The sequence below is a fragment of the Photinus pyralis genome, unplaced genomic scaffold (genome assembly GCF_008802855.1).
Source record: "Photinus pyralis isolate 1611_PpyrPB1 unplaced genomic scaffold, Ppyr1.3 Ppyr1.4_LG3a, whole genome shotgun sequence".
NCBI lineage: Eukaryota > Metazoa > Arthropoda > Insecta > Coleoptera > Lampyridae > Photinus > Photinus pyralis.
In genome coordinates, this window is record NW_022170509.1 from 1,808,199 (window position 1) to 1,834,792 (window position 26,594).

Below are 26,594 nucleotides of genomic sequence, written 5' to 3' on the forward strand. Positions count from 1 at the left end.
AAATTTTAAAATCATTTTACATAACAAAAACACAGGTTGCAGTCGGAAACGCTCATGCGATTTGCACATACGGTGATTCATAGGCGTGAATAATAATTAGCAAATTGCGCTCACTTTGTAATATAAACAAATGGAATGATGCCAGTCGCCGTAAATATTTCCAATAATTACCTCTTAAATAAATGTCCCTCAATTAACTAGGCGCAATGTTTGGGCTACGGAATGTGAAAGTGCGACTAAATGGAGTTACTTCAAAGATGACCAAATTCAAATAAATTTTGCTAATGCTCTCTCGAACTACCAATTTTTTTTAAAATTGAGATGTATTGCGTTCTAATAAAATCGGCGTCTATTCACGCACACCCACGCACGAATTAATAAGCCATTAATTATTGAATATCGTAAAGAGTGTCGCCCACTAATTCGAATGATTTATAATTCCCTAGATACATGCAGAAGTTTTCAATAACATGCAAGCTCAATTAAAAAACAAGTGCATGCAAAGCGCGCTTTCTTAAATTTTATGAAAAAAACAGAAATAATGTCCAGTGGCATTTGGTTATTTTTTATCCCAGGGGACAGTAGAATTTTCACAATATTTTTTCGATCATGATCAAGAACTACGACAATTAATGACAATAGCCCATCGCCTCCTCTGCCACCGATCCGGAAAGTCCTTGATAGATGCAAACATTCCTTTGGGAAAAGGCAAGTGTGTACCGAATTAAAATTCGATTACAGTTGCTGTACATAACTTCGTGTGCAATTAATACGTTTCAAATTAATGCGGTCATTTGGATTACGCAACCTTGTCATTTTGCAAACAGTAACACCTTCCCGTTACGAGCCAGAATTAATCCTAAATTCCGAGTGATCCAGCTTTCCAGGGTTGGACGACTCAAGGGGTAGTTTTAGACGCAGTATAAATAAGGTTAAGCGAAATTTTTTATTTATATTCAATACGATCCGCGTCCTTCAAGAAATTTGACAAGTTTGGACCGTAAATAGAAGCATTTTTGAAAGACTTTATGCAATCATTTTGTAACTGTGTGAAACGTTTAAAAGAAATTTTCCCCTGTAACCAAGGCGGACGAGAAAATTTTTTTAATTTTCAGGTTGGAAACAAGTCCATTTTACGAAGGAAATTGGTGATCCAGTTTTCCAAGGTTGGACGACTCAAGAAACCGTATAAATAAGGTAAAGCGTAGGTTAAAAAAAAATTTGTATTCAATACGGACCGCGTACTTCAAGAAATTTTAAGTTTAAACCGTAAATAAGAAGATTCTTGAAACACTTGATCCAATCATTTTGTAACTATATGAAAGGTATAAAAGGAACTTTCCGCTCCAACCAAACCCATATGTGCACAAAAATTAAACACGGTCCCTTAATTTGCTCTCTCTTAACTTAATGACAACGATCACGATCCCCCCCTCAATGTACAAATTTTTTTTGAGTGGCCACATCTTCTTCGCGCGTTTATTTATAATCGAGAATCGAAGGGAAAACCACTACGGCGTATCATTCACGATGTCTTTGACTCTATCCGTCTGTAACGAGTTTGATGAAGTGAAATGGACGGCGACTTTAATGATTAATGGTAGTTTGATGATACGGGATAAAAGTGATCAACGAAATGCGGTATGAAATAAAGGAAAGCGTCTGAATTTTTAAAGTTTTCATGTTTTGAACAGGGCTGGAAATGAGGTTCTCAGGCTAATCAGTACCGTTTACAAATACTGATACGTTGTTGTCCTTATATTGTGTTTTAATAAGGCCCAAATTGGAGTACTGTCATCTTATCTGGTATCCGATCTATAAGACACATTATTTCAATGGAGAAAATTCGAAGAAGATTTATGAAATACGTCTGTCCTTATTTAACTTTCATGTTCCGCCTCGTACTAGTCGCTATCCGTTAGTTTTTTTTAATCCTACTCCTAAAACGAACTTGCTGTTAAAATCGCCAGCGTGTTTGATGCCACAAATTTGTAATAAATACTGCATACAGTATGATTTAAATATCTGCTCTTTATCAGATGTAATTAATCTATTTCTTTAATTTGCAGACCTATACCTAAGAAAGAAATCGTTAATTGGTTTGTCATTTTATAGATATATATGTCTCTTTACACTTAAATATCTCTTTATTTTTTGTATAATGAATTTATAGTTTATTGTTTATTTGGTATATTTAATTTTGCAGTTGCTTTGATACCGGATGAATATATCTGTTAAACATGATCTCTTAATCGACCCTTTCTTAACTCTCGGCAACGATCATAAAACTAAATGTAACAATTTTAACTTGAAAGTGTCCCCATTTTCTTGGCGCGTTTCTAATAAAACCTATTTTTGACATTTGAGATCATTTAATCGACCGCCTCTTAACCCTGAACAATGATCGTAAAACTAAATCCACCCCCAACCCCTAGTCTAAACATTTTGCCTTAAAAGTATCCATGCGTTTCTCTTTCTAGTGAGAACCCAGTTAACATCCGAAACAAAATTTCCCACAAAACTTAAACACAATTCCTTTGACGACCCTCTCGACAACGACAACGATCATGATCTACCCCAACCGCTAATGTAGCAATTTTGCCTTCACAGTGTCCGGGCGAAGAAATTCAAAGACAAATTTGGTACATAGGGAATGGGAGTTTTATGGTCGCCGTGGATAGTTAAATTGTGTGTTTAGTTATTGCTATCTTCATAATAAATATATGCTAATATATTGCGGGTTTGGAAGAGGGGGTGTCATAGAATGGCCACCACGGTTTGGCTCTGCTTTGTTTATGTCCGTGAAGAATTTAAACACAGAGCGACCTCGAGAGACAGACCATTTTTCTTGGTCTTGGTTTTTTTTTAATTGAATATAAAGCAGTCTATCCAAATTTGAGTTTGTGGGGGTATTTCTTTAAAATGATGTGCATATTATAATTTTAATGTGGGGGTGCGAGGGCGAATGCTAAAACTACGATAAACTTTTCCCCTAGTTATCTAATTGTATGTGTTTTTGCAATTGTTGGCTTTATATAAAAATTGTAAATTATAACCGGTGGTTCGTTTTGAAATGACAACCATGTGAAAATTTCCGAAGACGATTTTGAATCGAATCAGGTTTTCACGGGTTTTCAAGAAGATTTCTTGGAAAACGTATGTTTATTACTTATGCAATAACAATTACGTATATTGAGATTTAACCAGTGTCTAAAAATAAGTCTTGAGAGCAAATCTCCTTGATCTACATACTAATTATATTCTACAAGAAACTTTAAACTAACAAAATATATAAAGTGTCTAAATACGTCCATCATTAAAACGTGAATTAATTATTGTTTATTGGAACTTGGAAGCGGGCACAATTTAGCGAATGATCGCTTTAACACGCTCGATTCAGTTTTAACTTCAGCAATACCCTCGCTACTTTTCAACTGCCGCTATGAACTTCAATCACTCTACCCAATTTTTTTTGTAATGGTGATAACTGATCTTTGATTTGAACTAAGGATCCAGCATTTAGGTGGGTTGTCTCGTGCTTCCATTTTTGTCGTTGCAATCCACTTCACTTCACTTCACTTCAAGCAATACCTACATAATGCTATAGTTTGCTGCAGACTCGCTAGCGACTGTAACTGTAAGAATTTTTCATTCCAATGGATCTGAACTAAACACATATTCATGTAAGGCCAGCAATTACTGGACTCTATTGGACCAAACCGCCACACATTTTTAGCTGAAATGTCAATTGGTTGGTTTCACACTCGGTTTCACACCTCTATACAATAAATCTGTAGGGTTTTCCATCCCTGGTGCACAACGCCTATTTTCAAGAAAGAAAATTCCTGAATCTTACCGACTTTATTACCTACAAAGGTTTTAATCTACCTTCATAATTCACTATCCCTATCTACTTCTAACATAGCAGAAGGGATGTAATTGGTTATGCATTTCACAACGTAACAGCGTTGAGTGAAGGAATTAGGTAGGGACGCAACCTCCATAAGACAAATCGTAGTCACTTTTATCTCTTACTAAGCATTTCCCTTCTCCATCCAGCACACTGGAACACCGACTAGAGACTTGCCGTCGGGATCTGAGATTCCATAAGCGCTGTGTATATCAGATCATACGTTCGATTCGCCTCGATCTGGATTTCTTTTACTCAACAGTAACACCACTTTTTTCGCTAATTCAATATCCCTGCTCGAAAGACCATGTTCCTTATTTATGCAATAACAGATCTTGAGATTTAACCATTTTTATCTTTCTTCGTTTTCTATTTTGACATCTATCGAATTTCAAATCTACTTGATCTACATACTTATTATATTCTCGACAACGAAACAGAAGAACGGGTTTAACGAGGGGGTTCCCTGAAGACTTTGCAAGTGACTGTTCTGTTGGAGATTGTGCGATTCTCTTAGTTATTGTTCAAAATTTCTTAGTACTTTCTAACAGATGATCAACCCCTCGCTAATCTACTACCAATTCGAGCAAAAAAATTGTGGGGGGTAAGTTTATTAAGACATTCCTATAACTTACACAATTTCATCATCATCGCGTGCAGAACAAACCAGGGTCAGCATCCGCACTCATCTCTTATTAAATAAATACGTCGGATCAGTCTTTTGTCGTCCTCTCTTGCATTCAATTGCGTGCATTCTGCCTGATCGATTTATATGAAGAGTACCTACTCTCCATCCTTGAAAGGTCGTTGTCCAAGTCTCTTGCAATTTTTATCGGACATTCTCCTAATCTTCGATTGTAGGGCGTATATTTATTTGATAAAGCAATGGATCGAACTGTTGATTAAACAAGTTTATGACGTCACGTATCTTTACCGAAGGGGACCGGGACAGCGGCAGTCATAAGTCTAATTAGATATAGAGAATAGAGCAAGAGCGGAAAGAAAGTTACACAATATTTGTCGACGCCTACTTTGTAACACTCGCATTTATTCTAAATTCGAACAATGTACGTGCAACATAACCTACAGAGAGATCTCTTACATCACGTCACGCCATTTGATCTTTATTGAGCTTTATTACATTACCAATACTCCTTTGTTTTTTTTCGATAGATCTGCATCAGGTTTATAAATGTTTAACTAGGTTCATGTTTTACAAGTATTATTCGATTTGTCACTACCACTAAAAATAGAATTAGAAAATTGATGGGCAGCCTACATTCTTCCTGGCTTAACTAGAGCCCATTAGGAAATAAAAATAAATTAACGTTGGAGAAAAATTGCACGCCTTCGCTCAACACCGATCGTGATCATCCATGAGACAATCATCCGTTCTAAAATAAAGTGGCTTTTTGGTTCGTTCCTCGCTGAAATAAGTGCTGAATTTAATAATCTCAATGTTTCAGTAAATTAATTACAAGGAAAATGCAAAAACAGCTGGTCAAAATGTTAATTACGCCGTACTGAGTAAAAATCGTGACGTTACTTGTCATAGGTCATATTTTAAAGAACTTCCGCCAGCAAACTACCCTACTGTATTATTTATTATCAATCATATAACCAAGGTGGGACCACCCCAAATTATTTGCGCTCATACCACATTTTTATTTATCTAAAATTCACACTCACTATTCTTTTGTTAATAGGTTATCCGTCACTTTCGTGTTCGCCATTGCGGAAAATGGCCAAACTTTGTTTGCAGATTTGTTTTCGCTATCCAGCTAGTCTTTATATCGAGGATAATATGCACCTCTTTTGAAAATAGCAATGGAATCAACGTATTTTGTAGGGGGTATACCATCAGAGCTACGCTTTTTCCCATAAAACTCATAATAGTTTATGAGAAGATCACATTCCCGTCTAATATACTCGTAAAATACGGCAGTCAACGCAGTACCGTGGGATCTGGCGGGGTATCCACACCCCCCAGTACAGGAAAAAGAGAATTTCCTGGGGGTACACTGCTGGTTAGCTTCCTAGCCTGAGCTAGGGTAGCTATTGCGATCACCGTTTTTTACACACGTCAAAATTTCATCAAATGTCGACGTTTTACATCAACGACTCGAAGGATTCAGTTCAAATTTTGGATATGTATACTAGGAAGCGGAGAATAACGGGCCGGATTTTCGAAAAAAAATTTTGGAACGCCGCAACGGCATCGAACTTTTTTTTTCAAAAAGCAACCTAAAATTTTATTAAGGTATTCGAAAGAGCCGTGTTTTCAACGTGGTATGGCCGTTGTCGAGAAAATTACTGTTAAGGGAATTAATTGTAAATTCTTTTCTTAAAAAAAGAGTACACGAAAAGGATGCGAATTTTGCGATTTGGGGCTTTGAGCACTTTTTAAAAGATTGTTTCAATAGAAGGAATCCAAAATTGCAAGTTTCAATTATATGTACATATATACCAATAAAACCGTAACTATAATAATCGTTTAAGATTTAACATTCAAATCTCGATTCAATTGAATTCTGTAAGTTAAACCAATTTTCCTGTTGAAGTTTGAACAATTTAGTGTTTAATAATAAAACTGCACATACAGTAAATTAATATGACTTTTGGGGAAAAGAGAATCTTATGGAGGTAATGGAATCAACCAGAATTCATAATAGTTTTTGGGAAGACCACATTCCCTCTAATAAGACGTACGGCAGGAGACGCAGTACCGCGGAGGAGAAGACGAGAATGGTAAAGGAAAAAGGGAATTTTCTGGAGCTACACTGCTGGGTTTTTTTTTAAAATGGCAATGGAACCACTGGGGAGTATTCCATATCCTCCCAACCTCGTTTATCCCATAAACCGTTTAACCATCAGAACTCGACTACTATTTTTATTGCCTTTATTTTTTTTTTTATATTATTGCCTTTATTTTTTTTATAGTGGGCGGAGTGTTAGCAATTTGCTACTCTTCCCACTCAACCCACTATACAATCACAAACAGCCATGCCTTACCTGGGATTCGAACCCAGGACCCTTGTAGCCAAAGTATTTCCCAAAGGATATGTATAAACACGGCTGGTCACCTAAAAAGTTCGCAACGAACGATGATACGAGAAGAGACAGGTGATTGAAACATTGTTCCGGATGTCCTATTTGCTATATTGGATTGAATTTGCATCGATATCGATCAATAAGGAAGTGTTTTTTTTCTTAACACGCGCATTTCCATAAGAAAACACTTGTCAGGGAAATGAGGACAAGCTATTTGAAACACGTAGATTATATTCGTATAATTTCATAGGTAATGTGGAAAGTATTTCCCTCCCTCATTTACATCATCTCAAGAAATACTTATTACTTAATTATTCTAAAATATCCCTTTTAATTTTAAAATTTTCTACACGTTTCTAAAACATTTCCAAAATTTTTAAAAATCTTTCAAAATTTTCAATAGTTACTTAACAAATTTTAAATAACTTGGGAAGCGTTTCCAAAATTTCCTACACATTTCTGGGCCCTTGAAATGCCAACACAGACTGTATTTTGTCTGGATAGCATCGTTGAGCAATTAACAAAATTAATTTTATATAATCAAAACGTGAAATGTTTATAATTGATTTTGTATGTCTTAGTTTTTTTTTAAATTAATTCGTAACCAGACCATCCAATTTGGTTTTGTGGGTATTTTTGTAAAGAGAGTTTTATGGCCTTTAAAATGATGTGCAATTTTTAATCAAAATTACAACTTAAATCCGTGGCGCGTTTTGAAATGTATGTATTATAAATGACCGAAATTAATTAATATTTAGAGGTGTCGTGTTTATTATATACCGCTTTTAAGTGCTAAGTTATTCAGTACCGAAGCAGCGAAAGGAGGCTGGCTCATTAAAACAACATCACCAATATTTTTACCGGCATCAAATGAGCACTTTGAATGCGGCGGGTCTAAAATGCCGGATTCAAACCGCCTAATAATGACACTTTAATTTGAAATAAATAAATTCTAGAAATGAAAAAAAATACCTAGTTTGATCGCGAAACGGTGTTGGCCCAGATGGAAACTTAAGATACCATCAATTAATGAAATAACCTACAAGGTCGAGAAGACTTAATCGACTTGCATTATGGACAATCGTAGCGAATTGTGATACATAACACAACGTGAAGTAATACATTTAGGTTTTTGTCCAACGAAACTGATGATAAGTAACCATTTTTTCTCTCAGTCAAATTACGCCTGGTCATCGGCAACCCAGATGGAGTTAAGTGAAGAGAACTTCGCCCTTTAATTTGGATCTTTCTTTTTTTGAATAATAAAAGGCAATATTATTATTAAATCTCATCAAAAATAAATTTGGCGGTCCCCCCTTTTAGTCATTTCATTTGGATCGTTGGTTTTTTTGAAAAAAATTTTGTTTTCGATCTTCCACTATAAATTTTTTATGTGGGTTGCACCTACAACTGCCACATGCGAGTCTTCGTCGTAGAAATATGCTAAAGTATGCAATTTCAATAGCGAAATTTATTTGTAGCAATTTGCATAAAAATTCCACTCTTATATTTCCTCACTTAAGAGGTCTCGAGTTATTTTCGTTCTTTTATATAATTTTGTTACACCAAATTTATTTTTATTAAAAGGCCATAATTGAAAGTATTTCAGTGTTTGAGACGACATAAGTTAAGACTCGGTATGACAAGAATTAACCCGGTGCGCTTATAAATATTTATTGTTCGAATTTGCATTGTTAATTTCTCAGTTGGTACCAGAACAGCTAAGCTAATATTGTGCAGTTTTCGTACGTCCGGCCTAACAAGTGTTTTTCTTTCAAGTTGTGGGCTATATTTCATAACGTTGCCACATGCTTTTTTTTGTACGCAAGCCGTAGATACCATCTCTTAAAAAACCACTCCTGCTTATATTCAATGCCCTTTAATGATCATTTTAGCGATTTGTCAGAAGAAAATAACAATACGCCCGAACTCAAAATATAGCCTTCTAGTTTTATCAGATTTCTCTTAATGGCTTTTCCAACCCTTGTTTTATGACGAGAAATTTTTCTTCGTCGTATAAAGTGATTGTAAAGCCATGAATTTATTGTTGAAAATACTATTCATTGGAGTGTTATTTAAATTTACTCGTAATTAATATGGACTTATGCTATAAACCTTTCTATCTACATCTCCATTTAGGATGATCAATCAAAAACGTGTACATAATTCTTATTTTTAGCATTCAAACATTTACATTAAATTTATAATCCCAATAAAAATGTAGTCCTTAAGTCATTCATTATTCGAATTTGTTTACTGTTAAAATTGACGTAGTAAAAGAATTTTCTTTTTTTGTGTTTTATTATCTGTTCGTCCGCATCGATATTCCCATATGGTATACAAGACCGCATCTGAAATTACATCTTTAAAAGAGTTCGCAAAATTTTGTAGAAACGCAAAGTGATTTTCACGTGCGGCGGAAATAAGTCAGAAATCTATTAAAACTTAAAATCGCGATGAGTAATAGGTTTATCGCAATTTCTGATGTGTACTTGAATTTGACGCTCATTATTTATTGGAATATGTAAAGGTCATTGCCTCTGCGTTTCTCTTGACACATTCATTGTATTTTATTTTAACTATTGTTATATTGTTACATACTTGGTATCTGTGTCCAGAAGAATAAACGTGACGCTTATGTAAATTTACCTAATAGATGACCAATCCAAACGTGAAACGTGAACCATTATGTGGTTCATTCTCTTAAAACGTCCCCGAAACCAATCCGTGTAATGGCTAATTACCCACACGAATTCATACTATGTGACTCACTAAGCAATAATAAACAAAATATTTACAGTGTCTGTGTTTGTGTCTATTGAATATGTCGGACAAATTTATTCAGTAGGTACGTCATCCTAAATTTTTGAACATCCAGGTCCATGAACTGGGAATAGCTATGTCTTTGTCGAACTAAGAATTGCAAAGTTTTTTTAATTCGTTACTTTCATGTTCAAAGCCCCCCAAACACCCAATTAGGGTATAGCAACAATTTTTACAAAATCGAAAATAGTACCTATAGGCAAAACCGATCGTTACATCATTTTTCTGTTTAAGAAGAAACCCAAATTTTGGTCGTCAATAAAGTTGGTACCTCCACTTGCCCCGAATTTGAAATTAATGTGTCTATAATTTAGGACTAATTTGTACCTCAGGCGCATTTTTTATAAACAAATTATTTTGTTGCTATTCACAATATGAATCATATACAGCCAGCTTTTTGAGACGTTCCCTTAAAAATGCTCAAACAGATGAAATCGTCGTCTAGAAAATTTCTATTAAAAACGTCACTTCACGAAACTCGACATGCTTGTGTATCAACGCATTTTTTCCAAAAAAATGTTTACCCATGATGTTAATATAAATGTAATTTCATTTCCATCTATCACTCCTGCATCCATCTAATTAAATTATATAGAATTGTTACATATTTCAATTTTTTCTCGCTATGGTTTTATTTGTTTCGGCATTTTTCTGAGAACGTCTCATTGTCATTGATACTGCGAATAATAACAAAATAAATTTGTTAATAAAAAATGCGCGTAGGTACAAATAAATTTATTTTTGACAATGTTCAGATTAATTCTGAAACTTAGATTGTTTAACCAGTTATTTAACAGTCATTTTTTTTTACAAAAACTTTGCTGGGTGATATTACACGTAAAAACGAATTGAATACTAGCTGTAATTTAACATTTATACGAGGTCGATAAAAAAATAATTAATAATTATTCATCATGCTCGCTACGGCAAATTTGTTTAACCAAATGGGGTTCAGCACAACTGGCCACCAACATACGAGAAGTTCAACTTTTACACTGTACTAACACCTTGATAACTGACCTAATAATTATTTGTACTTATTTTTTTATTATTATTATATTATTATTGTAACTTATATTAATGTTTAAATATTTCCGGGATGTTTTTATGGCATTGATCTACCAACCTTAATGGACAATTAATTAATATTAAACAATTTACAGTTCACATTCAAATTAATTAAAATTTTTAAAAAAGATACAGAAACCTGAATAAAACTCGTGAGAGCTTGGTATATTTTTAGAAGCATGCCTAATATAATTTTTCGTTACGATGTTTATGGTTAGTTAAAATATAACCATCTTCTTAATGATAGTGACGATTAACGTTAATGAAATGATGCATAAACGCTACTATTGCATTTCGGTGAATTAATCCTAATGATTGTATAAGGGCATAACCAACTCTGGACAGGTTAATAAAAAAATTCCTTTTGTACCCGCGTACAGATAATTATATTAAGCACGCAGATTATCCTCGCTATTTTACGTCTATGCCGAACGCTATTTAGATTGAATGTAACCAATTGGACGCATGCAAACTATTCGGTGACCGTTAAACGTAATTTTTCACCGACAGTTCACAAATCTAGATCTCAAAATGGATCTCTGTAAGAGAATAAAGCGTGAAATTTTAATTAAGGTGCCCAAGGCAAAATGGGCGTTTACTGAACGGAGGAAGTGGTAGGATTCGAGTACATTAATTATAAATCTTAATATGGACAAAATGAATGACGATTTGGTCGTTTCTCAAAACTGCAAAATTGCAACGATTTCGCACAACGGCGCGTGCCCTAATTACCAGCCTTCCCAAAAATGTCAAATACCGTTGTAATCTTGAAGGTCGTCACAATGGATAAAGAGGTTTTTGGCCTTTCAGCAAATATCTGTACTTCGATACGCTTTTGTGAGAGAAATGTATATCATTCGCATAATGAGTGAATATATTACAATTTTTAGCACATTAGGATTTTTACACGAATTTAAGAGTTCGTTACACGCCGGTTGTATGCTAAAAATAGGTACATTACTGTTAGTTATTGTATTGTTAATAGTAATTTCAAAGTAGGAATTATAAACCTTGTCTCTTTTCCATTTTACGCTACGATGCCTACAAGCAATTTTATCACATATTTTTTAAAGCACCATTGTATTACGCTTGTTACATAAGGGGGTTCTTTATTCCGAACGGGATACGTTACGACATACCACGATTATCAAAAATAAACACTAACGCACGTAACGCGATTAAAATTCATGGGAAATTAAATAAAGTAAAATTCCCGCTTAATGCAATCAATATACGTAATCATCAATCATTTATGGCAAGTAATCAACGAAAACAATGAAATTACTTAGGGAAAACCCATAATTTTCATTTAGGAATTTAAGCCCGTTAACCAAACTAAGTACTTCACGAAGAGACTGGCCTGATCGAATCTTCCTTTGAAAATATTAATTTCTCTTATCTGATTAATAAACTAAGTGTAATTTACCCAGATCAAGTTACACGAAACGCATTCGGCAATTAAATATTATTTGTGCTTGGTAACGGTCAGTGTGCCGAATTTGAAAGGCGATTTTAACGCTCGTGGATCAGATGAGCTCTCATAATAGGAAAACAATCGTGGCATTCAAGTCAAATCGACCGTTATGTTCGAACGATCCGCCAACGATAACAAATACAAAAAATTCAAAGAAAATAAATTTAACCCTATTTTCAATATTGACTAACGCGTCAATTTTTCAAAAAAACCCCAACTGGGTAAAATTTTCGAAAATTAATTAGTGTGGAGCATGGTGTATAGTCTATTATACACCATGGTGTGGAGGCATCCATTTTTGTGGGTTTCACTAATTTATTATTAACGACATATCAATCGAAAATATTATTTTTTTTTTGCTATTTACTCTGTAATTGGTAATGGGTACCTATACCTATGCCCTATATGTATAGAATCAAAAGATAAATAAAATTTATAGTTGTAAATAAATAAATAAATAAGCATCAGCACTTTACAATTTAGAATTTACATGTGAGTAAACATAGCATCACTAGAAACAGTGGCGGATTTCCCATTAGGCACGATAGGCAACTGCCTAGGGGCCGCAGGTCTAAAGGGGCCGCAAACCGAGTACATAAAATTGTTTTATTACTATAAAACGAGTTTTTCGTACAGTAGACTCCCGATTTACCGCGAGCAGCTTAAGGCTTAACCGCGATGCTATCCGCAACGAAAATAAAAAAAACCGTAAATTTACGCTACACAAGAATTGTAGTAATTTAAATGCGCGATCGCCTTCGTTCATCTTTCCGCGCGCCGTCTATAGGGTAATCCTAACTTAGTTTTAATTGTAAGTCCCAACCTTTTTTATTTTTTGTAATTCTGTTTTTTTAGGTAGGGGGGGGGCGCAAGTTAACATGTGCCTAGGGGCCGCTAAGGTCATAATCCGCTACTGACTAGAAAAAAATGAAAATTTTAGTGCCTACAGTTCTAGAGGTCTATCATACATTCACCAAAATATCTCCGAAAAAATAAGCGAGAAATATATATTTTTTAAATGTAGTACCAATGGAATTTTTTGTATTAATCACACTTTATAAGCTTACCTATAAATACACAAGCAAAATTGGAAATTAAGTTGAACGAAATTTGCACTAAATTTACTTAAATCCGAATTTTAGATGCCTTTGAAGTGCATTTTAGCAAAAGTTTACCAAATTTGAACATAAGCAAAATTGTAAACGAATTTGACCGGAATTATGAAAATATTCGAGGAGCATTTCTAATTCCAATTTTAGATGCATTGGAGAGGAATTTTAGCAGAATTTTTACTAAATTTGAACATAAGCAAGATTGTAAACGAATTTGAATGGAATTTGTACTGAAAAGAAAAAGCGAAGTCGCATTGATTCCAAGAGTTTCCATCCATTGATATTTTTGTTCGTCAACATGCCAGTAGAACCTTCAGTACTCGTGTTGCGCGCTTCGGGGATTTCACTACTGTAAATAAAGTAAATTTTTGATATTCAAGTTAAGTATCGTTTTCCTTTAAAATGTGGTAAAAAAAATTAAGCTTTGTCTGTTGAATGGAAATCAATTTTTTTTAAGAATCGGCACGTTCATAATATCGAATTATATGGATATATGGATTTTGTGTGCGGACCCATCTAGAAAGGATTAAAACTTTGCTTTGCATTTAAACTTTAACAATAATGAACACCTATAGCTTACGAATTGGGTTTAAAATGGGGCAGTAATTATTGTTTAAAAAAAAGGTAAGCAAGAATGTGATTTTGATATTTTGTATTTTTATTGTTCCACATTGTTTGGCATATGTCGCGACCCAGCGCGATTGCAACAAAAGTAGTGGTGAAACGCCCCTGATAGCGCCTACCAGGGACGCATCCCCATTCCCCACGACAGTTCACTAAATCCTGGGAGAGGCGGCGACGCCAGGCATACGTCAACGTATCAAGTATCAACTGCAATCAAGTGGTTATGCAGGACTCAGGAGTGCGAAGAGTTCCAAATTTATTAAGTTCCACTTTCCCCGAAGGCAATTGAAATAATGATTTAGCATTACCTCATAGTCAAAAATTTAATTGTACGCATCACTAGGTTTTCCGCCCTAGAATCTTGTAACTATCGGTTACAGCTCATATATTTATTTATTTATTGTCCCTCCACAGTCGCCCAATTACAGAGTGGCCTGCATAATTCTTTTTAGAGGTGCCCCTGCAGAAGGTCTTTAACAATTAATTTATCTTTGGTCTTTATTTTTAAGTAGGCAGAGTTTCACCCAATGCTGCTCCACCAACCCAACCAAATCTATAATCCGTGTTCCGTGTCGAAATATTTAGAGGTCCGCAAGAGGGTGAAATTTGTTTGTTAAATTTATAATTTGTTAGGAGTTCTGGGTAGCACCACCAGAGTTTAATGCATAAGTACAACATCGTTATTAACAGAGTCGACAAGAAGTTTCTTACATGCAGATAGTCGTTGCAAGCAGTCTGGATTTTTTTTAAATGTTTTTTTTTGCCACTACAAAATGTGTAAGTGACCTGCATATTTTTTTAAACTATTTGGATGAATATGACGGAGCTGTATAGAACTAAAAACATTTTTTTTTTGCGATTCACATTTCGTGAACAGCAAGGGAACCTTTCGAACTCCGAAGACATTTTTTAGTACACAAGAAAAACTCCTACCGGCGGCCTTTTCAGTTGTTCAGTCTGAAATAACTGGAAGTGCTTTTACCCCCACCTGTTGTAATGACCTTAGTTCGTGCACTTGCCTCAAAATGTAAAGAAACGTAATCTTTACCGATTGTATGACTGAAACTCTATGAAAATCGGAAACTTATTTTTTCATATTTTTCGATGAGACCCATCAATTAGAGGTCAGGGAGTGACTTTCAGCCATGTGGCGCTGAGATTATGAAAGAATGAAATACACAAGGGTCGTTTAATTTTTATGGAAGCATGTTTTTAGATATAGGGTGTCCATTTTACACTTACCTGTAAGATGTACATCCATCTACAACTTAAACACTCATCACGTGAAGATCGCCGTTCACATCGACTTAATATGTAGGTCCTCCAAGAGGAGGCCAACCACCCCTGCGTCTACAAATTGCAATAAGTAGTAGCTTAATTATCGAATCGAAAATGAGAATGTAACGTCATCTTAAGACCGTCGGAGAGAGGGTGGATTTTATGTGTAGTTTATTTAGCCGCCGCCTTCTGCGAGTCGGCAGACAAAATAAGCCGAGCCGATGTTTACAATTTCGAATTTATCGTTCGCTGTTTACTTTAAGAAATCAATTGGTTGTTAGAGAAACAGAAATTGTCTATTTCAATGGGTAAACGAAGACATCCAAAAGCGGAATGACTTTTTCGTTCATTGAACAATGAGCTCGAAATTGAGAAACGCCACGGAAAAATAGTGGCGAGTTTTAGCAAATCTTTCCGAGGGTCCAATTTCCTAATCTTTGAGCATTAAATTTGGTATTCCATCGGGCAAATCGATTTAAAATTTTTCTTGCTACTTGAAATCCCATTTTGAATTAAAGTACGTAAGAAGTCGATCATGATTTCACGAGTATAGAATGTTAAAAAGTTTTTATTAGGGAGTGATGCAATTATTTATGTCCTCGGGGAGTTCGAATAGATCAAAACCGGCGATTTTTTTATGGACGGAGACGAAGATTTTAATTTTTTGGTCGTCGAGACCTGAACGTCTAAGCAACTGGTGGAACAGAATTCTCAGCGAAGGTTGGCGAATATGACAGTTTCGTAAGGGAGGAGGTATTGACAAGCAATTTATAATTGAATGAGGTTCAATCGGACATATACATTCAACACGTAATAGGGGTTGGTACTTACTTAAGAAGGGTTTCAAAAGCACGAGTTCTCATTAGTCACTCTTTCACAGCACTATGTGTCTCATTTCTAGTACGATTGAGCTCCTTGGTTACTTTTTGGAAAACGAATAGCGCCGTAAATACATAGAGCGACAGGCGACGGTAGCGTCAGGAAGGATGGAAGCGCGAAAATGAAGGTGTATATCCGCACGCTAATAAAACCCAATGCGTATGTACCAAAACAGAGTCTGAGAGTGGGATGAAAATGCCCTTACGCAGTCGCATTCACATCATCTTTAGGTGATGTTTAATTCTGGGATGAAATCGAAGAGTGTAAGAGCTTCTGAGATTTTCATCGTCAAAACGGGGCGCCTATGGCAATCTCGTCACCTTTCTATTTTACTTATTTATTAGGCCCGCGAAATTTTAAATTGCACTTCCATTAATCGGGCGCCCCGCTTTGTTTCACGGTCGCTAACTTTTATGAAGTCAAATGTGCTCCACACGCGCTATTCGCGGTCCCATACTATTAAAAAAGGGAACTTACGATTATTGGCCACTTTCAAAAACTACCCACTAAAGACGGGTGTAAAAAGGAGATTGGTTCGGTAAAGACAAACGTAATTGATGATCCATGCATGCAGCTCTACATAACATTCCGGCTACGCCAAACATCAATGGCAATTAAAAAGTGTATGTTAATCCCATCAAATAAAATTTGCATGCACCGTCGGTATTCACTATAATTACAAAATAATAGTTTTATGTTCCCACAATTAATTAACATCATGTAAGACTTCCATAATTACACAAAACATTCACTCACCATAATTTCCACGACTTTGTAACCCACTATCAATGCATTGCAAATTTTGGCTTTTAAAACGTGAAGCAAAAAGGCGTTTCCATTCTAATTATAAATGACAACACTTACTTAATTCCCACATTCGCCGACATAATTTATCGCAACGAAAGAGAAACTATTATCGCTTATGGATTGCGAAAATTCGAAGACACGTTTTTTTTTAAGTAGGCGGAGGTGCAGAGGTTTTCTGATGGCACTTGCAGTCAATTACGTTTGGATGAAAAATTCCAAACGTCGTATCTGTGCACTTTAATTAATTAAGAACGTTGGAAAATGTGTTCGTCCGCGCTTTACGCGAGTCCACAACTTGAACTAAAATCATAAACTCATACAACGGATATTTATCCACAATTATTAAGGATAATTACCTCAAATTAGTAAACCAGATAGACCTATCAACGCGCTATCGCATCGCACGCAGGTTTAGGTCATTTCGTAATTGTAAATATTTTCTCGCAAATCGAAAAATATGTTGTGCGGCCCCAATTTACTCATAGCTTAGACTGCTCCGCCTTGCCTCGCCCTGAGTATGAAAACATAGATATGATTCATTTACAAATTGGCAACATCAATCTTTGAGACGGCAAAAAGGGCAATCAGGGTCATGATCTTTGCGTCAAAAGTGTATACACTCGCCTACTCTTTTAATTTAACGTTGAGTAAAAAAAATAATTTTGAAAAAATTGAACATTGACCGAAGATACTGTCCCTAATGTGACCATTTAATAACGAAAAGAAACAAGAAAAGCACATTTTGCTCTCGTTTCGGTTTTTTTCACTTTTAACTTTGGACTCGTTTTGTGAGAGCGACTTTCAATTTTTTTAGTGCACACAAAGTAGTACACCCAGTACGATCGGAATAAATCGAGAATTTTATAAAAAAGGAGGAGGATGAGGAAGGGTTACTCTACTTACTAGATAGGTAGTACATCGAAAGCTAAACTTCCGTTTCCTTTTGACCGTTCTGCACGATTACTCTTTAGAGGGAGGGCTCGCGCACGGTATTATTTTACTTCTTCTGGTAAAAGATCGCTAAAAAAAAGCAAAACACCAGAACCGAGACCAGAACACTGGGAAGCAGACAACGTCGAAACATCCCTAGCACACATGCACCATGGCATAGACGGCAAAGTGCAGCATGTTTCAGTAAGGTTCGGCAAGGTGTGTCTGTGTTCGGTTTCGGCCAATTTTCAAAATTTCAAAAATGTCTTTTCTACTGATTTCTATCTCTGAAAAATACCTGAAACAGTTTTTAAAATTTTTTAATCAGTCTGCAACACTTCATTTCTCTCTTTAAATACTTATTTCAAACATTTTCTAAACAGTTCTGAAACATTAAAAAAATGCAAACATTTTCAATGTGATATGGATACAAAATTAATCCAGTAGAACATACCAAAAGGGCTATCCGAAACGGTATGGCAATAGCCTGTGTCCAGATAAATGTTTTTCCTACGATGGTGCACGTCTTAAGTAAAAAATTGATAATACTTATATTTATTGATCGATATGGAGCAAATTTATCCAATATGGCAGACAAAATGGAATATCCTAAGCAAGTGTTTCAATCGTCCACGTTTGTCGTACGTTGCGTACTGTATGGACCATTACTTCTTTTATAAGATAATGTTGTAAACAAAAAAAATGTCAAAAAGACGCCGCATTTGTTGTTTTCTGCACCCTACGTGCGCTAAATGTTTTTTGCAATGTAGGTACCGAGGTAGGTACGTTGCTGTTTTGCACACCAAAATATGGTGCAAAAGCAACTGTGAAAATCGTTGTAGCTTTCTTTGATCACAAATTCTTGGAATTTTTTTTAATGTAATCGGTAATAGTTAATAGACTTATTTTCTTCGAGGCGAACAAAAGATGCTAACGAATGGAAAACCGAAATTTCGTAAATAAGTTCCCTTTGTAGCGCTCAATTTGTTTGTCAGACTAATAATGATTCGCAATCAAAGATAATTAGTCGAAAAGCAAAGGGTGGGGTGGAGGCATAATTTTTCTCTTCGTTTCGATTCGCAAACCTTGAAAATATTCTCGTAGAAAGAGGTTCGAACGACGTAAATTAAGTAATCGATATAACCATTTCTCCCGGGAGTTACAATTTATACAATAGGAATTGAATTAATACCCTTGTTTCTCTTCTATCTGAAATAGCTACTATTTTCTGTCGGCCAGGACGGAAACCAATATTATCTGTCGTTTGCAAAATGTATAGAATTGCATCTATTCTACTTTCGTAAGTACGATTTAATTATTCAAAGAGAAGCAAGATAATTACATGTCAGTAACATTTTACAATGTAAATTGTTTTTTTTTTATTTCGGAAGGATTACTATTTAAAAGTTGCTACTAATTTATTTATACTGACGTGTATGACAAAAGGGTCTTGTGTCAGTACAGTATACCGCGAAATTTTCATCCCGTTAATTAAAGTTGCAAAATATCAAGAATTTGTATTAAAAAATCGGAAATGCTTCCGTCAAAACTTTTAATAATCCGAACTTTTTAATAAAATCTAAAAGCCGACTTACTATAGAAGTATTTTAGCTGAAGAGGAAGTGCAACCGAAATCGATGAATTTTTTAATTCCTCTTTTCAATACCCTCCCAATCTTAAAATGCGTAAAATTGAAAACTTTTCTCGGACTTATTTTAGTGTCGTTCCCCTTTCATCCAGTCCGGATTTCTGACAGACAACAACAATAGACTATGACTAGAGTTCGTATATACAAATGTCCGTTAATTACATAAACAATCAAAACCGCACGCCTTGGTCAAATTGAATTTATCTAACTTCTCCATTCAACAAATTGCACAAACCGCGGGAGATTGTGAGTAATATCTGTCTTTCTGGCGAACGATAACATTTACGTTGTGGTAACGTTTACCCAATACGATTTCTGTAATTTTAATGAGTAACAAAAAATGTTTTGATTGACGTCAAGTCATATACACATTTCTAGAGGATTTTCGTAATTGTTACTGCTATTGTTACTGATATTAATTTTTTTCAAAAAAGCGCTAAAAATTGTCAATTTCACAATTACCCAAATTCAAAATAAATATAAGAGGTCAAGTAAAAAAGTTATCGAACCTAACCAATTTTTTCATGAAACCCCCTTATATATTTTAATTCAGAGTGGTATTAAAAAAATTCAAAGCATTCACAAAAAGATTTACACAAATTTTAAAAAAGGTTCAAACTCGGTTTCAAATAAGTAATTCAAAAAAAAGACAATTTTTAAAATCTTTTCAATCAATATTGAATTTATTGAAAAGAGGTTAGGTCGAAAACCCGTATACTAATTCTGAAAACGGCGGATTATTCAACAATCATGAAAAGAAACTTCTCAATATCTCTTTTAACTAAGAAAATGTAGGGTCATTCTGAAACTGACATTTTTTTGATTTTCCATTTTACCATTTTAAGTTTCACCCAAAAGGGCCGCATAACCCTATATTACTTTTTGATATTAATGAAAATGGCAAAGCTAACGCTGTGGTTTGCAAGCAGTGATATTTATTAAGAATACATAGCACAAAAAGCAGGAAATATAAAAAAAAATAAAAATAAATAATATACGCGGAACACTTAACATATACCTATAGGCTATTTAGGTGCATATGAAAATTCAGAAGTTTTAAAATTTTGAAAAAACTCAAATTCTTTAAACCTTTTTGCCGTGTTGCCGTTTTCAGAATGCGCGTACGTCATTTGAGAAAAATTCCACGAAAATATATCGCCATCCTCGTCTCCATCAATAAGAGAGATTATACTTATTTTCGCATTCTACTACAAATCTCTTCCTGATTATCATTGTTTATAAAATTAAAAATTTCATTAATAGTGTGAGCCGAGGTGTGAGCATAAATCGTGAATATTTCAAAAACGTAAAAAAATTTAATTCAAACCAAATAAGTACGTTTGTACTACAAAAGCTGAACAAAATGAAATACTTATCTATTGTTGTTATCGCATTATTTATCAAAGGTTCGGTTCACAGAGGTTACTTTTATTTATAATCATTCACGAGAACTTCTTACGTTACACTTACTTTTGTATTAGATGTACATATTACAATTGCGGTAAACGATGTTCCTAGTAGAAATGCGAAATAGTTGTGGCCCTACAGTAATCAACTCGGTAATCAATCAATTTTTTGCATTAAATGGCAATAGATGGACTCCCTCTCTCTTACTTGTTTACCTAATTTATGGGATTTTTTTCGGATTGTTAAATCTGAACTGCAGAGAGTTTTTGTAATACGGAACTAAATTTTATGAGATTATTACTTACATTTTTTTTTAACCATTACTCTCAAAGTATATTTGAACTATCGGTTCGGGTGTTTAAGAAAAGAGCTAAGGAATTTTTATTTACTAAAATGACTACTGAGTTGGAAAACATGTATCTTATTTTAAGTTAATTTTACAGTTTGATTAATTTTGCTTGGTTTATGTTATACATCTTCATTTCCACCAATGCTTCACTAGCGATACGTTGCGTACATTTTATTTAGCTGAAAATATGTTCATTAAATTTAAATAGTTATAGTTATATGTTGATCTCTATTTAGATTTCTGTACGTGTGTATGGCGTTTGTAGCATGATCTTGGATTTGCTTTTCCTCCCAGTGTTCAGAGTAATTTTATTCTCATTACTCTTACTGGTGTAGTATTATTTCACCTAGTACATTATCTTTAAGCTAAGTTTCGTTTATTTTCGCACTGCCTTAATTTATACTTTATATAATTTTTAATTTTTTGTTGAGTTTGCAGTTTTGTATCTAGGTTGGAATAAAGATTATTATTATTGTCGGTGTTTCTTGTGAGAACTCAGGTCTAGCCTGGTTAACTAATCGCACGGATTAAAATCAAGTAACGATTAGTGTCTGTGTCTGTGTCTGGTGAAGTTATGTAGGGTTCTAAATAAAAATAAAAATAAAATAAATATTCACACACTCACATTGGAAATCTAGAGATAGTATGTAATTTATACTTACCAACATAGCTATTAATGGCCCCAATAGTCAACGCTATCAGGAAAGAAGAAAACAAAACAAAAATATCATTATAATAATTCCTGTAATTTTATTAAATAGACTTTATTGTGTAAGTGTTTCTTTGGCTTTGCGTTTGGGTTGAATACGAGTGGGTTGTGATAACGTGGTGTGTTTCTGTGAAGAAGGAGTTTTGTGTTTTTTATTTGTATTTATGGTGTTTCTTTGTTCCTGAGGTTGTATTTGTGAGGTTGCTTGGGTTTTTGGTGGAGATATTGCAGTATTTTGTGAGCCTGTGTTAAGGTTTTTGCGTTTCGGTTGTATACGAGTGGGTTGTGACAATGTGGTGTGTTTCTGTGAAGAAGGAGTTATGTGTTTTTTAAGTGTGCTAGGACGTGTAACTTTATTGGGTAGACCTGTCTTTGTAGTGCAAGTTGCGTTACTTGTATTTGTGGTGTTTCTTTGTTCTTGAGGTTGTATTTGTGTGGTTGCTTGGGTTTTTGGTGGAGATATTACAGTATGTTGTGAGCGTGTAGTTCTGTTAAGGTTTTCGCGTTTCGGTTGAATACGAGTGGGTTGTGATTATTTATTATTATGGTCGGTGTTTCTTGTGAGAACTCAGGTCTAGCCTGGTTAACTAATCGCACGGATTAAAATCAAGTAACGATTAGTGTCTGTGTCTGTGTCTGGTGAAGTTATGTAGGGTCCTCACACACGTACATTGGACATCTAGGGATAATGTAATTCGTACTTACCAACATACCTATTGATGGGCACAATAGCCAACGCTATCAGGAAAAAGGAAAACAAAACAAAAAAAAATCATTATAATAATTCCTGTAATTTTATTAAATGGAGTTTATTGTGTAAGTGTTTCTTTGGCTTTGCGTTTGGGTTGAATACGAGTGGGTTGTGATAACGTGATGTGCTTCTGTGAAGAAGGAGTTTTGTGTTTTTTAATTGTATTTATGGTGTTTCTTTGTTCCTGAGGTCGTATTTGTGAGGTTGCTTGGGTTTTTTGTGGAGATATTGCAGTATTTTGTGAGCCTGTGGTGCTGTTAAGGTTTTTGCGTTTCGGTTGTATACGAGTGGGTTGTTTCTGAGAAGAAGGAGTATTGTGTTTTTTAACTGTGCTAGGGCGTGTAACTTTATTGGATGGACCTGTCTTTGTAGTACATGTTGCGTTACTTGTGTTTATGGTGTTTCTTTGTTCTTGAAGTTGTATTTGTGAGGTTGCTTGGGTTATTGATGGAGATATTACAGTATTTTGTGAGCTAGTAGTGCTGTATAGGTTTTTGCGTTTGGGTTGAATACAAGTGGGTTGTGATAACGTGGTGTGCTTCGGTGAAGAAGGAGTTATGTGTTTTTTAATTGTGCTAGGGCGTGTAACTTTATTGGGTGGACCTGCCTTTGTAGTGCATGTTGCGTTACTTGTATTTATGATGTTTCTTTGTTCTTGAGGTTGTATTTGTGAAGTTGCTTGGGTTTTTGGTGGAGATATTTTAGTATGTTGTGAGCCTATAGTTCTGTTAAGGTTTTTGCGTTGCGGTTGAATACGAGTGGGTTGTGAAAATGTGGTGTGTTTCTGTGAAGAAGGAGTTATGTGTTTTTTAACTGTGCTAGGGCGTGTAATTTTATTGGGTGGACCTGTCTTTGTAGTGCATGTTGTGTTAGTTGTATTTATGGTGTTTCTTTGTTCTTGAGGTTGTATTTGAGAGGTTGCTTGGGTTTTTGCTGGAGATATTTTAGTATGTTGTGAGCCTGTAGTTCTGTTAAGGTTTTTGCGTTTCGGTTGAATACGAGTGGGTTGTGAAAATGTGGTGTGTTTCTGTGAAGAAGGAGTTTTGTGTTTTTTAAATGTGCTAGGGCGTGTAACTTTATTGGATGGACCTGCCTTTGTAGTGCATGTTGCGTTACTTGTATTTATGGTGTTTCTTTGTTCTTGAAGTTGTATTTCTGTTGTTGCATGGGTTATTGGTGGAGACATTACAGTATTTTGTGAGCCTGTAGTGCTGTTAAGGTTGTTGCGTTTGGGTTGATTACGAGTGGGTTGTGTTTGTGATACCGTGGTGTGTTTCTGAGAAGAAAGAGTATTGTGTTTTTTAGCTGTGCTAGGCCGTGTGGGTGAGGGCGTCTTTGTAGTGCGTGTTGCGTTACTTGTATTTATTGCGTTTGTTTGTTCAGGAAGTTGTGTTTGTGTGATTGGTTGAGTTAAGTTTGGAAATATTACAGTATGTTGTGTGTCATGTTGTGAGTCTAAAGTGCTGTTTAGGCTTTTGCGTCTGGGTTGAATACTAATGGGTGGTGATAATGTGGTTTGCTTCAGAAGTGAATCTCTGATTGTAGTATATGTTGTATCATTTGTTGTACTTGTTTGTTCGGTAAGTTGTATTTGTGTGTTTGTTTGGGTTAGAGGTGGAGATATTACAGTATGTTGTGTACCGTGTTGTGAGCGAGTACTGTTGTTTACATGTATACGTTGTGGATCATTTCTGTATGTAGTATCTTGTGTTATGTTTAGAAATTTACGAACAATATGGCATGTGTTGATAATGACTGCTTTTTGTAAATGTTATTATTATTATTATTATTATGGTCGGTGTTTCTTGTGAGAACTCAGGTCTAGCCTGGTTAACTAATCGCACGGATTAAAATCAAGTAACGATTAGTGTCTGTGCCTGTGTCTGGTGAAGTTATTATTATTATTATTATTATTATTTTTGGCACTGATTATTAGATGATACTGTGTATTAAGTTAGGTACGAACGAGGGTACGAAAGCGTTCAGAATGTGGGGAAAAGGGGTTATTTCTACAAATGAAAAATCTGAAAATAAATTTTTATTGGAAAAGTGTTTTCAATATTCATCTTTCTTCATCTTATTCTTAGGGCACTTTTTCATTCTTGGCTTTTTAGTGTGATTCTGTGTTCTGTTGACTTTTTTTACAAGAAGGAGCGGTCTGCGCGGTCTAGAGCACCAACGCTTGCTGCGTTGCGTAATTAATTCCTAAAAATAACAAAAACAATGTACATACAGTGTGTCCCAGGTAGAACACACCATAGGGAAACGTGCGAGGAAACGTGTATTTTTTTGCGTTCAACGTCAATATCTTTCTGGCATCAGGCAATAACGTACGTTGAACGCTAACTTCGAGTACATATTATTTAACCTCAATGCAGAATAACGTATTTCATACCTTTAACTTTTATTGTTTTAAAATCGCTTTCATTTTTGATGTAAATGTTTGCTCATTTTATATTTATGTTTTGGTTGGATGGTTTTGGCCCCAACTCAAATTTTTATGTTTGATGATTCATTTAATTTATGGAGGTTATTGAATTATTTCCTGTGTGTATATGTACGGGACTTGTTGTTTGTAAACCAACACCGTTGTCCGTGCAGAGACAGTGACGGGGGTGGCAAATAACTGTAACCACATTAGTTCCTACACCTAATACCGGGACTGTAATGTAATGCCTGGTTACTCCCGATCTCGCTCCCGATCGTGTGTCCTATTTGCGGTTGAGACTGCAGTGGATCTCAGCTGTTTTTAAAGGTAGAGACTTGCGGTTTTGGTGACCTTGTGCCACTTTTTTGGGAAACTTTTAATGCCACAAACAGAATCAATCTAACTACGTATGTGTATGAGCGAGTGTATGAGATACAGGGTGTAAATGAAAAGTTTGACTTATCACATCTTAGTGTAAGAAAGAAAAAAGGAAAAAACTGACTATTTTAGATATTTCCATATCCATGGTAAAAATCGCTGACGTTGGGTCATATCTCAGAAACGGTTATCCAAAGATTTTTTTACTACGCCACAGGATTCTACGTAAAAGATTTAAACAGTAAGTTTTTGCCAGGGGTAGTAAGATGTGAATGGTGTTCAAAAAACAATCTTCACTTAAACATGTCTAAATGCAAAGTAGTTTCGTTTTCAAGAAAATCTCAACCTCTTTTACATCCTTATCAATTTAATGATATTCAGTTTAAACGGTGTACATCGGTCACGGATTTGGGTATTATATTTGATCTTAACTTTCTTTTTCGGAACATATCGGTGACTATTGCTTCTGCTTTAAAAATGCTTGGCTTTATTATCAGAAATTGTCGTGATTTTTTCAATATTTTTGCTATCAAATCTCTATATGACGCTTATGTGCGATCCAAACTTGCGTATGGTTCTCTTATTTGGTATCCTTACTATGACTGCCATAAAACAACCCTGGAAGCAGTGCAGCGTAAGTTTCTGAAGTTTTTATCGTTTAAATTGGACAGAGTTTCTCGCAGAGTTTATCCCGCAATTGGTACTGATCATCAACTACTGTTATCCCGATTTCAGGTACATTCCTTAGAAGTTCGCAGAACTCTGTCAAGCCTTAACTTTCTCTTCAATTTGTTACACAATAACCTAGATTGTCCATCTCTTCTTTCCCTCATTCGGTTCCATGTGCCACGTTCTTCGGCTCGTAATGTATATACTTTCAATTGTGCTAAGGCCAATACAAACTTACTTTGTAAATCACCAATATTTGTTATGGTAAGTAACTTTAACAAAATTGCTAATATGTGTGA

General features: G+C 35.1%; 1 protein-coding gene across 1 annotated transcript in view; it reads right to left on the bottom strand.

Moving 5' to 3' along the window:
* The window catches only part of LOC116165722 (plexin-A1-like), a 114,782-nt gene that overhangs the window by 47,887 nt on the left and 40,301 nt on the right, over positions 1-26,594 (bottom strand). The gene's annotated exons all lie outside the window — the stretch shown is intronic.